This window comes from Adiantum capillus-veneris, chromosome 27, assembly GCF_014529385.1.
Source record: "Adiantum capillus-veneris isolate H3 chromosome 27, ASM1452938v2, whole genome shotgun sequence".
Taxonomy (NCBI): Eukaryota; Viridiplantae; Streptophyta; class Polypodiopsida; order Polypodiales; family Pteridaceae; genus Adiantum; species Adiantum capillus-veneris.
In genome coordinates, this window is record NC_140957.1 from 106,661,842 (window position 1) to 106,677,770 (window position 15,929).

Consider the following 15,929-nt stretch of genomic DNA (forward strand, 5'->3'; position numbering starts at 1 on the left):
TTGGCAAGCCACGTCTATAAGTGATATGGGGGCAGAGTAAAGGGATCAACAAATGCGCCTCAATCTGCAAGACAAGCGGGATCCAGGATGTTGGATCGCCACAATAGGGGGCCAAGACTTTTATACGTATGACCTCGCATCATGCTCAGGGTCACGTGCTAGCCTAGGTGGTTAAGATAGAGTGCCTCGAGGTATGACGTCCAAGGATCGAAGGGCATCTGATAGGGGAAGCGCTAGTATTTTTGCAAGACTAAGTTCGATCAACGACAAATTAAACCTCCACCATTAATTCCTTCACGTGTCATATAGCGACAAGGTTGGGCAAGAAAAGGCTAGAAGTTTGTTGGAGTTACACTAGCTAAGGCAAGAAGGTCAACTATAGTCATTTTCATCAACAACCAGATAAAGGACTCCGTGTGAGAGTGGACTCTTTCTAAGAAATTTTTGAGTCCTCTTTTTGAGTTTTCAAGGCGATTTGCGGAGAGGAGACCCTTATCAACGAGGGCTTCATGGGCACGAGCCGGGGAGGTGATGAAGATCATGCAGATAATGCTGACATGAAGGGTGAAGATAGGGCCTACATGATTGTGAAGGCACATGGAAGGAGGGATTTGGAAAGAATGAAGATGAAGTCCTCTCTCTCTCTCTCTCTCTCTCTCTCTCTCTCTCTCTCTCTCTCTCTCTCTCTCTCTCTCTCTCTCTCTCTCTCTCATATAAGCATAGAGCTTAAAAAGGAAAAGTGATTACATTAGTGATAGGCGAGTTCTGAAAAAATTATATAGAAAGAGTGTCAATATGCAATATTTAATAGCTCTATTATTATTGTTGCATCTCTCAAGAGAAGTCATCAATGCGAAGACTGCATGCCCACACATTCTTGGCCATCAAGAATGACGAGGACACCGCTCTACTGCACTTAAGTTGAAATTGACAAATGTTGGCAGGAAGGCAAGCTCCTTGTTGAGGGAGCCTAATTATTTGGAAGTAGCCTTGCGGCGTTTAGCCAAGCAGTCGGGAGCATCAATCAAAGTACAACTTGTTTTGCAATACACAAGGGCCATGAGTTTTGTCGCCGGCCATGGCTACAACTGCATGATGGTTAAGCTTGACGAGCGCGCGACTACATCTCTCTCTCTCTCTCTCTAAAAAAAAACTCTCTGAAGGAGTCCACGCCGGCGTGGACTCCTTCAAAGAGTTTTTTTTTTATATATATAGAGAGAGAGAGCTCTTATGAAATCTTGCCTTCGTCGACAGCAGACCTTTGCAGCTAGCGGTATCTGCAGAAATGGCCAAGATCAAGGTGCATGAATTGCGAGCCAAGAGCAAGGGGGAGCTGTAGACTCAGCTCAAGGACCTAAAAGCAGAGCTTTCTCTGTTGAGAGTATCCAAGGTGACTGGAGGAGCACCCAACAAGCTATCCAAAATCTCTCTCTCTCTCTCTCTCTATAAGAAAAAAACTCTCTGAAGGAGTCCACGCCGGCGTGGACTCCTTCACAGAGTTTTTTTTTTTTAGAGAGAGAGAGAGAGAGAGAGAGAGAGAGAGAGAGAGAGAGAGAGAGAGAGAGAGAGAGAGAGAGAGAGAGAGAGAGAGAGAGAGATCTTACGAAATCTTGCCTTCGTTGACAGAAGACCTTTGTAGCTCGCGGTATCTGCAGAAATGAGTTTGCTTCCTCTTGCTCATGGGCTACTGCTCGTGAAGGCTACTCTAAGGTCATTGCTCATTAAAATGGCCAAGATCAAGGTGCATGAATTGCGAGCCAAGAGCAAGGGGGAGCTGCAGAATCAACTCAAGGACCTAAAAGGAGAGCCTTCTCTGTTGAGAGTATCCAAGGTGATTGGAGGAGCACCCAACAAGCTATTCAAAATCAAGGTAGTCAGGCTGTCAGTAGCGCAAGTGTTGACACTACTTTCACAAAATCAAAAGGCAGCTCTTCGCACCGCCTACAAGAACAAGTGGTTGCCATTGGACCTCCACCCCGTGCCATTCGGCGGCGGCTAACCAAACATCAGGCTGGTTTAAAGACATTGAAGCAGAAGAAGAAAGAGACCTATTTCCCAAAGTGAAAATATGCTTTGAAGGCTTGATGAGATGTTATTTTGTGCGGAAGATTGTTTCTGATACTAGCCAAGAGAGAATGGCTAGGGTTTTGTAAGTAGACAGCTGATTTAGGCTTATTTCAACATTGGGTCTTTCATGTCAAAGAGAGAGAGAGAGAGAGAGAGAGAGAGAGAGAGAGAGAGAGAGAGAGAGAGAGAGAGAGAGAGAAGAGAGAGAGAGAGAGAGAGAGAGAGAGAGAGAGAGAGAGAGAGATCACGGGTTCGTCTTCCGCGACTACTGTCAAGCTTGTTCTACAATACATGAGGGCGATGAGCTTCCTCCCCGGCCATGGCAGTAGATGCGTGACGGTTGAGCTTGACGAGCGCACAATTGCGTATCACTCTCTGATCTCTCTCTGATCTCTCTCTCTCTCTCTCTCTCTCTCTCTCTAAAACTCTCTGTATGAGTCCGTGCCGGCGTGGACTACTTGAGAGAGTTTTTTTCTTTTGAGAGAGAGAGAGAGAGGGGGAGAGATCACGGGTTCGTCTTCCATAATTACTTTCAAGCTTAAACTAAACTGGCATTCTGGCGAAGAAGCATTTTGCTTCAACAGCATATAAAATGCTCACAACGTGTGCAATATGGGCTCAAATCATTTCATTCTACCGACAAAGAACTCATTAGGATTCTCTCCCACATCCAATGTCATTGGAATGCCCTTGTGCACCAGATAGACGGCTGGCTTGCCTGGAATGTTGTCAACCCTCCTCAACGGAGAGTTTCACAATGTCAACGGTCCTGACTTCTCCACTCGGCATTGAGTTCCATGGAAGGGTGTTCATGCAAACTTGACCCTCAATAGGCTAGCTAATTAGCTTCTATGGCGGCTTGGCGTTATCTGAGTTATGAGCTCTCTCTCTCTCACACACACACCAACACACACACACACTTAGTAAGTGCCTCTCTCTTTCACCTCTCACATCCTTAGCCTCTTTCATAGAATTAACTCTCTCAAGAAGTCCGCGCCAGCACAGACTACTTCAGAGAGTTTTTTTTTAAAGAGAGAGTCAGTTCACATGCTTATAATCATCAGCACCCTCTCAGTGCCTACGTCGTCGCTCACTTCTTTGCTCACATTAGGCACAATATTGCAAAAGAGTGCAATTACTATGAAGGTAACAAGCAATAAAATCATGACCTATTATTCAAGAGGGAAATGGAATAACCAATCTAGCACACTCGGGTGATATAAAGGTTATAGCATTTTCCTCTTTTTATGACCCCCCCTCCCCCCCCGGCCCGAGAAGAAGAGAATTTTAATGCCATAGGAAAATATCCCAAGAGACCTTAAAGATCTATCCAACGAAGAGAGTTGAAGTCAAGATTTAAGTGGTAGAATGTGCAAGTTGAAGAGAAAGCGGAAAAGATAAGGCGGAGAAGAAAGTAGATGTAGTCAGCTCTGATCTCTCGGAGTGCAAAGATTTTTTTATGGAGATTCTCCAAGCTTGACATTTTGTTGTAAAGATGTTTTGTATTAGCTCAAAACAGATTGCTTATTGTTTTAATGATTGTCACAGTGTCTCTCTCTCTCTATCTCTCTCTCTCTCTCTCTATATATATATATATATATCTATATATATAGAGATAGATAGAGAGAGAGAGAGAAACACTGGTTGCGTTCTTCCTGGTGGTTGGACATGGCAGCTCTTGGTTTGGAAAGTCCCTATGGTTTGCAAAACAGTGCGTTGTTGATACAATGCAATTCTTTCCCTCATCCAGCTAGCAAGATCTCCATACCACCTTATCTTGAATAGACACAATCTCAAAAGATATTGAATTTTTCCGCAAAAAAATATGACCTTCCTGACATCTACTAGATTTTTTCAAAGAATGATCCAAAATGGAAGGGAGCCACATCTTCAATCTTTGTGAAAGAAGTAGTTCAATTGATGCATGAAGCGGGATGTGATGTGCAATTTGGATGCCAACCTAATATTATGAAGGCCAAAGTTGAGTCTCCATAAGGAGGCCATAAAGTTGAGCTTCTATGAGCTGCTTGGCATAGATTTTTCAGTAGTTAATATGAAGGCCAGTACCCATGACAAGGTGGATAGCTTAGGAGAGAATAGTAGCATTCGTGCCCACAATGTTGTGTTATTGACGAAGGAATAAGCAAACAAATGTATAGTAAGGGTTTGTAGGCTTTAATTGCTATTCATGTTTACCAATTAATTATTGATTAAACACTTATTGTGTGTGTGTGTGTGTGTGTGTGTGTGAGAGAGAGAGAGAGAGAGAGAGAGAGAGAGAGAGAGAGAGAGGTTAGCACCATAAGAGACTAGCAATGGTGCTGACGTTTATTGTTTGAGTTTAGAGAAATCTCTTTCTAGAGAAGAAGTATACATATACTTGAGCAAGTCGCTTAATAAATTTGCTCGGTTTTGAGCTTGCTCGGATAAGTTCGCTCGATGTTTGGTAGAACTCATCGGTTTTACCTACACGCATAGGAGTGCTATCAAGGGGGGATACCATATGACGTCGTGAGTTAATTGAGATGTTTTGATATGTTTTATGGTTTTTTTTGGTGATTTGATTTCAATTATTAGATGGCCATAAACTTGTGTGGGAGTATCTAGATAAACATCTCGAACCGCATAGGCAGATATGAATAAAGTAACTTTCTTTTGGGGTTACCATATGTTGTGTGGGTACCATATGATCAAAGTGACATGATGGAGTGATAGTATATATTATGGAGCTGAACTTGATGCATTGTTTTGAGGTCAAACACTTTCATTTTCATGTTTTGCATGCTCTCAAAAATGTCAAAAAGTTGTTTTTTGTGTGTGTGAAACTATGGTTTATGGTTGACCTAAAGGTCGGAGTTTTTTTGCATCATGTTTATGGTGTTGGAATGCTATCATATGATGTATGGGAACTAATGGATTGATGTGGATGCCTGATATGCATGGTTATGACTGCTTTCCACCTTTCTAGGTCAAAAACTAGCTCTATGTGCTAGAGTGGTGAAGTGCAGATGTGAAGCATCAACTTTGCATGATTGGATGTTGTCAAAATTGGATTTTCATAACATGATTAGTTGTTGGTTGGAATCTTTTTTATGCATGAAAGAATCACTTCTTAAGGATCACATGTGTGTAGACTTCGATTGATTGTAGGAGATGGGTCAAACTCCAAATGTGGGAGTTGGTTCAATGTGATTATGGTTTATGGTTAAGGGTTGAGATTATCTCATGGATTATGGTTGAAATTTTATGGTGGAAGCCGGTGTGGCTTATGGTTCTTTTTCTGGATTGGGTTATGTTGCAAAATTTTTGCAGCCATGTTATGTTCTAAAGTGGTTATGCACGATTGGTCATGCCTCACCCAAGTAGGGTGGAGTGCTCACTCATGTGATGTGATCGGATTATGGTTTTTGTTTTTTGGGATTGGATCAAGACGTGATCAAGATGGTTTATGGCACGTGTAAGGGTAGAGACCCTGTACAGTCTAACTATTTGGAAAAGGAGTGTTTGTGCATTTGGGAAGTGCTATTGTGATTGGACTCATGTGTTATGTTTCTCATGACAGCATCGCTACAAGACTAGGATCACCTACATTTCTTAGCCTTAGACTAAAGGGTCGGTGACCTAGGGCTTTGCTGGATCAGGGGTGTTGCCTATGTCTTCTTCTTTTTGCTAGACTCATCTACACGGTTAGTGCATCGGGGGTTGAATGACCTACACAGCTAAAATGTCGGGGATCTTGCCTTGCCTTTGGCTCATACTTACATCATGCACTTGGTGCTATACAAAAGAAGACTCACTTCATATCTCTAATGACAAGAAACATGACACTTTGTTTGTGCAACACTATTTTCTTTTGCACAATGAATGGCTGAAAATACATGGCTATAGTGTCAAGCGACATTGGGTGTGGTCGGATGGTGCTGTGTCACAATTCAAAGCAAGAGGGACATTCTGTTTTGTTGCACGGTTCTTCAATATGATAGGTGTTGAAATGACACACAATTTCTTTTCTTCGGGCCATGGAAAGGGTGAACAGGACGGGTCTAGTGCAATGGTCAAAAGAGACCTCACAAACAAGCAGTTGAAATATGAAAGGTGGGTGCTGCATAACACTTCAAGCGTTGTTGCATTCCTCAATGCAACTCTCAAAAATCAATGACCACACACATGTAAGAAAGTCGATCGTGCTTTTTGGGAGGTCAAGCTCGGTGATGTCGATAGAGTTATAGCATGGGATTGCAAGCGCATGACAGGGTCTTGATCCTGGCACTGTGTCAATGGCTATAGTTAAAAAAATATGCACGGACTAAGGCACGGACTGCTCTCTTCCTTTTGTGGTGTGTGCATCAAAGGTCAATGGAGGAGATGTTCCATAAAAGATCATGTGCATGGGTGGGTATACTTGCAAATATAACCCACAATTATGGATGAAAGTGATGGAGAAGCGTTGAGCGAGGATGAGGATGAATATGCCCCCATGTATGATGCCCACCACCATGACCTGAGTGATGCCTTGATGGTTGGCCGGAACTTTGCAGTGACTACAAAGGAGGAAGGTATAGACTTCTACGTCCTGAAATGCACCAACACAAAGCACCTAGCCAAAACAAAGGAAAAGGATCAATGACACAACATCATTAAGAAAACTTTCTATGTGGTTGAGGGCGTATTCTACGACAAGGTAAATGGCCAAGATGATACTTATGTCCTTTTGGACAATAAGCCCAATGCTCTAATCTACTCCCATCTGGTGGGATGCATCAGGTTTTCCATGTCCCCGAGGGAAGGTGAGCATAATGTATATGATATGTCAAATGACATATTCAAGCAAATCTATAACAACATGCCCAGAGGAGAAATTGTAAGATTTATCTCTGTAAATTTGACTTGAGGACTTGGCCAACACTTTTAATAGTAGCTAGCAATTTGTTTTAATAATAAAAAGGAGGCATTGAACTATATTAAAGAGAGTCAGGAAGGACTACATAAAAGCTGAAGGGGAGGAGGGAATCACCTGACTACTTCCCTCTAAAATTACAGCTAATTACCCCTACTGAATAGCTAGCACTTTTTATAGTAGAGTGATAAAAGACGTCTTTTAAAACACTTGAAATCACTTCAGAGCACTTGACCAATTGACCAGCACTTTATCATCCCCTTGAACCACTTTACCAGTTCCATGAAACACATAAAAGTACTTTTGAGCACTTTACCAACCCCCTAAACCACTTGACCAGCTCTTTGGACCACTTAGGACCACCTGACCAGCACTTTGGCCCACCTGGCCATCACTTTTAAGCACTTTATACTACTTGACAAGCACTATGAACCACTTGAAAACCCCCTAAACCACTTGGCCAACACTTTATACTACTTGACAACACTTTGAACCACACGACCAGCACTTTGAACCACTTGACTAACCACTTGGATAGTGCACTTTGTTCCACTTGACCACCATTTACCAGAACCCTAAACCACTTGACTTGCTCTTCAGACCACTAAGGACCACCTGACCAACACTTTTAAGCACTTTATACCACTTGACAAGCCCCTTGAACCACTTAACTACCCCCTTGAACCACTTGGCCAACACTTTATACCACTTGACAAGCACTCTGAACCACCTTTCGAGCACTTTGAACCACTTAACCACCCCCTCCTGAACCACTTGGACAACAATTTGTACTACTTGATCACCACTTAATAACCACTTGACCAGCTCTTTGGACCACCTGACCAGCACTTTTAAGCACTTTGTACCACTTGACCACTTAACCAACACTTAACACCCAATCCAATTGACAAAAATGGAAATAGTTGACTTGCAAAATTCTTCATAGTATATTCAGGTTTAGATACAAGAATTGTTAGCTTTACAAGGAGTTAGCTTTTTCAAAGAATAAAGTCAGTTAGTTCGAAAACTGCTCTAGCCATTTTTGTCGAGGTGGACGGTTCTACTTGGTTTCTGGATAAAGTGTTCGATTTTTTGAACTTAGGAAAGAGGTACCAAAAGGTTTTTATTTTTCTGAAAAACATTTGCTTTGGGGGGTTTTCATATTCCCAATTGCTAACATGGCAGTAGTTCTGTGCCAGCCACCCTCTCAGACAAGGCTTAGCCTGAGATAGACACCTGTCCATACCCTTTTGAAGATTGTGGCAGGCACCTGACGACCACAAAAAAGTCTCTGCTATCTGACTCAGTCCAATCAAGAATACTTTTATATCATTCCGTACATAGTAGTTGATGTTATCATCCCCCTTTACTTTGTCAAAGTACAACATTGGAGAGGGGGAATGGAGGAACATGCCTGGCACAAACATCCCTATCCTCTCGAAAAACACCTTCAAAGAAACACTTTACACTAGCAGACCACCGCCTGCTCAATTTTCACGGCTCACACACTCCACAAATCCACCAACAATGCCCACCTACTGCCACAACCTGTCTCCACCCTTACACACACTCATAGCCGCTCAATCTCACTCCTCACACAAAACACCGTCGGTCTAGGGGGGCACACACTTCCACACAACGGGCACCGAGGGGAAACATGAAAGCAGGAGAAAGAGAAGGGGGGAAGGGTAAACAATAGCAAGAAGGGGAAACAATGGATTGATTGCATTCCAAAAGGCATGTACACTGGCTTGCACTACCATCATTATGGCCATTTTCAAGAAGAAGTTATAAAGGGGTTGGTCTATTAGAGAACTCCGCTTTGAAGGCTTCAAATGGCAACAAAAAAGACCCTAACTTGATCCAATTTTGACTTTTATAGGGGGGCCTTTAGTTTTGGAATTTACACTTTAATTGGTCCATCTGGCACCTTGATTTGGCATTTTTGGAAGGGAAAACCGCTTTACTCTATCTGCTCTCTTCCTCTCTCTTTTGCACTTGGAGGGACATTAGCGAGGTTGCTATTGTCCCCTGGTACTTTTTTATTCTTTATACCCTTCCTTCATTTTTTACCCCTTTGGGGCTACCATTTTGCACTGCTCTTTTGTCCTAGCTTTGACCCTTGGCCACCTTTTGTCCAACTCTTTTGACCTACACTTTACCAGCCTCCTCCCTCTCTATTTTCCTCTCTTCATTTGTCTTGACCTTACCTTTGCTCTTTCCTTGGCCTTTACTCGACTCTCCCTTGCCCTCATCTCTACTCGCCCCCACGGTCTTGGAATGGCTTTCTTACATCTTGTACTGGGTGACCTCTTCGGGCCCTCTCTCCTTATCTCCTTTGGGTCTGCCCCCCAGATACTTGACCTCCCGGTTGCCTTCAAGCTTTCTTTCCTCCCACTTCGCCACCATGGGATTGCTCCCCTCCGACTAACTTCCACTCAAGGGATACCCCTCTTAATAGACACCGGGGAGGCATTAGCGATATCTCTAATGCTCTCCCCCAATCCTTGCCTTCAAAAAAGGGCTCTTAAGGCCGCGGGAACGGGCTTTTGTCGCGAACAGCCATGTCATCATGTGAGGTCCCCACCCCGTCGTATCAAACAACGGATCTGATGGTAAACCTGGTGGCCACTAGATCTATAGCGGAAGCCAAAAAAATGGTTCAGTGTTCAACTAGCGGACGATCTCTCATCACAAAGTGAGTCAAGCTCGAGCCTACTAGCAACGAGATCTAGCTCCACCTCACAGGGGAAGCGTACATAACTATCTAGCGATCCTAAGACCAACCTTCCAAGAGGAGAGAAACCCCGAGTGCCTTTTTCCCCATGTTTCAGAGGCACGTACTCTCGAGATTTCACTGCTCTAGGTGCAATGAGTATTACTAATATCGAAGTAAGCACTATGGGGACAGAGAGTTCCCGACCAATCGAGACCACCCATCTCGTAGGCATTGGCAACCCGAGCCAAGCCCCCACTTTCCACCCCCACACTCACACTTCCGCGTGTGACCTAATTACTACCACAAGGGTTGTTCAACATAAATATTCCTTGTTTAATTCCGAATCACATGGCTCGTTAAAACAGCCCTTCAACCAGTATTGCAAACAACACCAAGACAGAATTCTAGTAAAAATTCTACTCAAACTTATTCATAAAAGTTCCAATGTTCCGGAGGTACAACATCCCCCCTCCAGCGAGAGTTCACTCCTCCCGTTGTCGCCTAGCTGCCCATACAACTAGGTATGTCCACCGCATAGAAAGCACGTCATGGACACTCCCACTGCATAGAAAGCTAGACGTGGGTTCCCACCACATAGAAAGCAAGTCGTGGGTATCCACCGCATAGAAAGCAAGACGTGGATTCAAAAGCCCTAACGAGGAACTCTGCCCCCTGTGATTAGTAGGGGGGTCAGGACTGATTCAACATTGGAAATAAAATGAACATGTCGAGCTAAAATTTCCCTAGCAAACATTCTTTCCTCTTGCAAACAGCATACCCATCAATCATTTCTTTCCTACTTTATACTTAAATGTACTATGCATTCAATGCCGAGGTTTCTGTCGAATTTCTCCAACATGTTCGGGGATATGTTCATTCCTAACTAATCGTATGCAATGTTAATTAAACAACTTGAATAGAAATTGGGACCTACCTCTTCCATTTCTTCGTCAATAGCCCGTGAGATGGCCGGTATTTGCTCGTCCATGGGAGCCTTTCCTTTTCCGTTGACATTGCTTGTTCCCGCCTTGCGGTCGTGGGCACCACCGAAGCGCGTCCTCTTAACCGGGGCCATTTCTCACTACTTTAAATGATTAGCTTGGAGAAAGAGCTAAGGTTTACAAGCATCATAACAGTCCAATGGGTAGATTAGTGACATCAATTAATCCCTCCTATATGAGAGTCTAGATTTCTTTCATAAAGCAATCATTAAGGATGGCACATAATCCTATGGGAACCGGCTCTAAGATAATTATTTGGCTTACATGATCAAGAATAATTAGGATTTTACTATTGGAATTACCAGAGAATTGGATTAAGTATGATTAAACTATTTCTTAGCAATTAGATGATGCAGATTTACCCTATGCATATGTGTGAGGAAAAACCAATTCTTAGAGACTTATTGATGGATTAATTTCTCCTTAATTATGTCTTAATGCATAAGAGAAATGAATTCAATTAAGCTACAATGTTAATGAGTGATTACAATAGTGATTCTCTTCAATCTGCACAAATACTAGCCTACCGATTAATCTAGAGAGAGAAGATTCTGATAATTATGCTCTAATCATTAATCGAGAGTGAAGAATGGATGATAATTCAGCTATGGAATGATGGTTACATAATAGAGTACGAATAATGAGAATTTAGAGAGTAGTCATAGAGATTTCCGACTAGGATTAATCATAATAGACAAGGAATTTAGATGGTAGAGAAAAAGATTTACAGATGGCATTAATTAAACTGTCGTTACCTTGATTAAGAGCTGGTAATCTTCTCGATTTTCTGATATAATCGAGCTTCTTGAGATGAAAATTCGGCAGCACCTCCCTCCTAGCTTCTTCTTCAATAGGTGTGTGATTCGGCAACACCTCCCCAATGTATGTGGGTGTGTGTGTATGCACTGTGTGTGTGTGTGTGATCATAAGTGTGTATGTGTGTGTGTGAAGGTCTTTAAATAGGCTCATACAGGCTGAAAATCGATCTGGGTTGCTAAATGCATCTGGGAGCTTCTCCAGTTAAGCATGGCAAGTCCAGTTCTCTGCCCACCAAGTGTCAGGTTGGCTTGGTTAACTGGTTCTGAGACTGAGTTGCAGGCTTGGCAGCTTTCCCAAGACTCCCACAAAGCAAGAGGGCGCCCCCTAGCTGCTAAAGCTGATCTGGAGTGGCCTGGGACCTGTTCCCACACAGTCCCGGGCCCCCGGTACCTCCACGGACAATTTTTAGGAAATTTGGTTCTAGGCTAAAACGGGTCATACAAATCGGATTTTGATGCCGTAAATTGCTATACTAAGCTCTAACTAAGACGTACTGGCCCGAGTACCTACCATATTTAGCAGGCCCCTGGGTCCGAAAATGCATTTTTTTCAAATTCGGGGTACGGGTGCAGATTTTTGAGACGGTCGAGACTGGAAGGTTAGGGTGACCAAAAACTTACTATTTTTGGAAATTTTTCACAAAAATTATTTTAATTCACATTTTGAAGCTTTATAACATTCTAAACATTGTGGCACTGACCGAATCTGGCAAACTGCTAAAAATAGTAACTTATTCCATTGTATTCATTTCGTGGTACAAGGGTGCTCTTGTGATCGGGTCAGAGACCTTACACATCACTTGTGGGACAGCAGCATCGCAAGCCACCTCACCCTCACGAGGGCGCAGACCACCTCACCCTCATGGGATTCCTCCACTCTGGCTGGCTTCCACTCGAGGGATACCCCTCTTAATAGACCCCGGCATTAGCGATATTGCTAATGCTCTCCCCCACTCCTTGCCTTCAAAAAAGGGCCCTTAAGGCCATTGGAATGGGCTTTTGTCGGATGGCCATGTCATCACTTGTGGGACAGCAACATCGCGAGCCACCTTACCCTCACGCAGGCGCGTGCCACCGCGCTGCCCACTTTGGCCAAAATCCATCACAATTCGCCCAATAGGGCTGCACACAACCTGCACTGTGCCAGTAGCACAACCGCTATAGCCAAGCACCAAGGAGCCCTCGCCCCACACACTTCCATAAGAGGCATAGTCTCTCGCCTAAATACTATGCAACTTCTACCTTGCCCTGCGCATGTGGGACATATCCCCTTGCCACGTGGCAGTTGCTAAGGTATTCCCTCTTACAATTGGCCTCCATGTCCTCAAAAAACCCACCATTTCAACTTAACAAACACTTTTTTTGGCCTTCCCTTTCCCGGTCCGTATATCTTGCTCAATGGTTGGAAGTTTTGGCCGCTAAGCTGTGCCGGTCCCGGACTGTAAAAATGTCACCACCTTCGGACTTCTCCTCTGAGCTCGTTATCCAAGGCCATTAAAACTGAGAAAACCATATGCATGCACTTTATCTTCAACTGCCCTAGGTTTTCTCAGGCCGTAGCTCGGTGCTTGAGGCTCCAAATCATGTGCCGTGACTTCTTGTTTACTCTGTTTGGCATGCTCTACCTGCTTGAACCTCGTCGAGAACTAAAAAAGGCCAGATAGCACATCTTCTAGTGCGGTCAAGTGGGCTCAGACCCGGCCCCTGGAAAAATCTCAAATGACCATAACTTGCTAACCAGAGCTTCGATTGGCAATCCGATATAACCGGCATGCTCCATAACTCTAGCACTACAGATGTATCCACTGACACCTGCCTGGGCCACCTGTCCCTAGCTGCCCTGTCCGTCGGCGATCTGTAACATCTTCTCACTTTGAACTACAATGTCTTGAGCATCGGGGCTCTGTTTGATGAGCCTTCTTGACCGGCTTCTAGAACACAGTGAACACTACATTTCAGGACACTGATAGATCACTTTGATTACCTTCATCTACTACCCCAACTGAGTCTTTTTTGAGACTTCTTGGCCTAAAAATCCGCTTTAGCCCTACTTTTCCGCTACCCTTTGGCTACCTAGGGCTTTGGTACCTATCCTAGCCTTTTGCACTGCACTTCTCTGTCACCTTTGCTTGGCATAGACCATCTCCTAGCTTTGACCAACTTTGGTTGCACCATCATTGCCAAGCCCGCTCGTCGAACATTTATGATCGACCAAAAGCATATGTATAGAGCTTTAAAACTGACACACCAAACTGACGATTAAAAGCACTCGCAAAACCATAATTGTATGTACAAGCTATGTACAAAATCTTCATCTCTTTTCTCTTGCACACCGTATACTTTAGCTGGGTTTCCCACCCCCCTTGACTACAATTTGCTGCACCTTAGTCACTTAATCCCTCTCGAAATATAGTTTGAGTTGCACACCATTCACCCTATTTCTAAGAAGCTTGCCATTTTCTCTTACCAGCTGATAGGTTCCATTCGGAAAGGTCTTTCGCACTTTATATGGACCTGTCCACTTCTTCTCGAATGTGAAATCCAGGTAGCTTTCGTACTTCATGACCAGGTCTCCTTGTTCTATCTTCTTGTCTAGCAGGTTGAGATTAAACTTGGCAACCCGCTTCTCTCTCTCCTTCACATAGTAGTCTACCACTGCCTCTCTCTCCATCTGCAAAGCCTCTAAACTAGCTATCTGATCATATAGAACTCCTTGTTGAGTGGTATTGACACGCCACATACCCTTTAGAGAACCTAGCTACGCATGCACCGGAAACACAACCTCCTTACCATAGACTAGCTTGAATGGAGTGAAATTTGTAGCTACTTTATAGGATGTTCTATTCACCCATAGACACTTCTCTAGATTTGTCTCCCACTCAGCTTCCTACTTATACACGTACTTTGTTAACATCTTGACAATTTGGCCATTAGCACTCACGACTAGACCATTGCATTGGGGGTGATAGGGTGAGGAAAACCGATGCTGAATCTTTAGTTTTTCCACTAATGCACTCATGAGCTAGCTTCTAAACCCCTGACCCCTATCAAAAGGTAACACCCATGGAACACCAAAACGGAAATAGATGCTATCAAACACAAATTGAGCCACCACATTAGCAATTACTTCTTTCACCACTTTGGCCTCGACCCATCTTGTAAGGTAGTCAATGGCTACCACCACATACTTCTTACCACTGGTAGAATTTGGGAGAGGGCCTATGGCATCCAGACCCCACTTCTTGAAAGAACTTTGTGTGATGATGGCGCCTTGTGATTCCGCTACCAGTCATCTTTAACCTATATTTTGACACTCATGGCATGTCTTGCACCAGTAATGCACGTACTTCACTATAGAAGGCCACCAGAAACTTACTCTAAGCACTCAAAACAGAACCTGGTCTTTGCCCGGATGTCCACTTTCTTCATGGCATTGTTCCAACACCATTCCTATCTCTCAATTGTACAACACCCTTCTAAGCACTCCGTCATGCCCATAGCTCATAAGATCTTCACCTACCAGTGTGAATTTGCGGGCCTTTTGCACCACTCTTCTCGTTTGCAACTTAGACAAACCCTCTGAACATTGCCCTGTACTCAAAAACCCTTCAATCTCCTTCAGAGTCTCCCTACCTGCATAAGTGGCTGGGGCCACATATAAACGTGCAACATGCACTTGTATTCTACTACTTGCTAGCTGATCTGCCTCTTGGTTTTGAACTCTCATCACATGCTTGAATTGGACCTCTTCAGAAGACTTCGGCATCTTCTTGATGGAAAAGAACCAATGCTTCAAAGAATCGCGCTTTACGTGCCATTGGCCTACCACCATGCTCTCAAAGTATATCGGCTTGTAGCTTCTCCCTAACTTTTGCAATAGAACTGCTCCAATAGCAATTGTGCCCACCGTCATGGACACATAAAAGTTGTCCTCTCAATTGGGAGGACACACCGCTGGCAACTGACACAAAATCTCCTTGACCCTATCAAAAGCCTCCTGAGCTTATTCATCCCACTCATAACCATGCACCTGCTGAGCTCTCTTTTGAAGAGGATGAACATATTGCAACAACGTCCAAAAGAAATGTGATAGATACTTTAGTCTATGAACAAATGAAGCCAAACCTTGAGCATTTGGTAGCAGCTCCATCAACATCAACGCCTTCACCTTCTTGGGATCAGCCTCTATATTGTTTTGCAACACCATATGACCCAACAGCTACGCTCGAGGATGTGCTAGCTTGCACTTCTTGGGGTTTTAACTCACTTCCTTCTTCATATAGCCTTTGAAAGCATAACTGTAGCTTTGATAGGTGCTCCATATTGAACTGTAGCAGCCTATATCATCCATAAAGACCCTAATAAATTGGTCCAAGTATGGACCAAATACCCTGTCCATCCAACCTTGGAAGGTGGCATACGCATTC

General features: G+C 43.7%; 2 pseudogenes; both read left to right on the top strand.

The window, feature by feature from the left end:
• The first annotated feature begins 52 nt into the window (after positions 1 to 52).
• Positions 53 to 2,085, top strand: LOC147422519 (large ribosomal subunit protein uL29-like; annotated as a pseudogene).
• Positions 2,086 to 3,700: 1,615 nt separating this feature from the next.
• Positions 3,701 to 4,210, top strand: LOC147422520 (2-C-methyl-D-erythritol 2,4-cyclodiphosphate synthase, chloroplastic pseudogene; annotated as a pseudogene).
• The last annotated feature ends 11,719 nt before the right edge of the window (positions 4,211 to 15,929 follow it).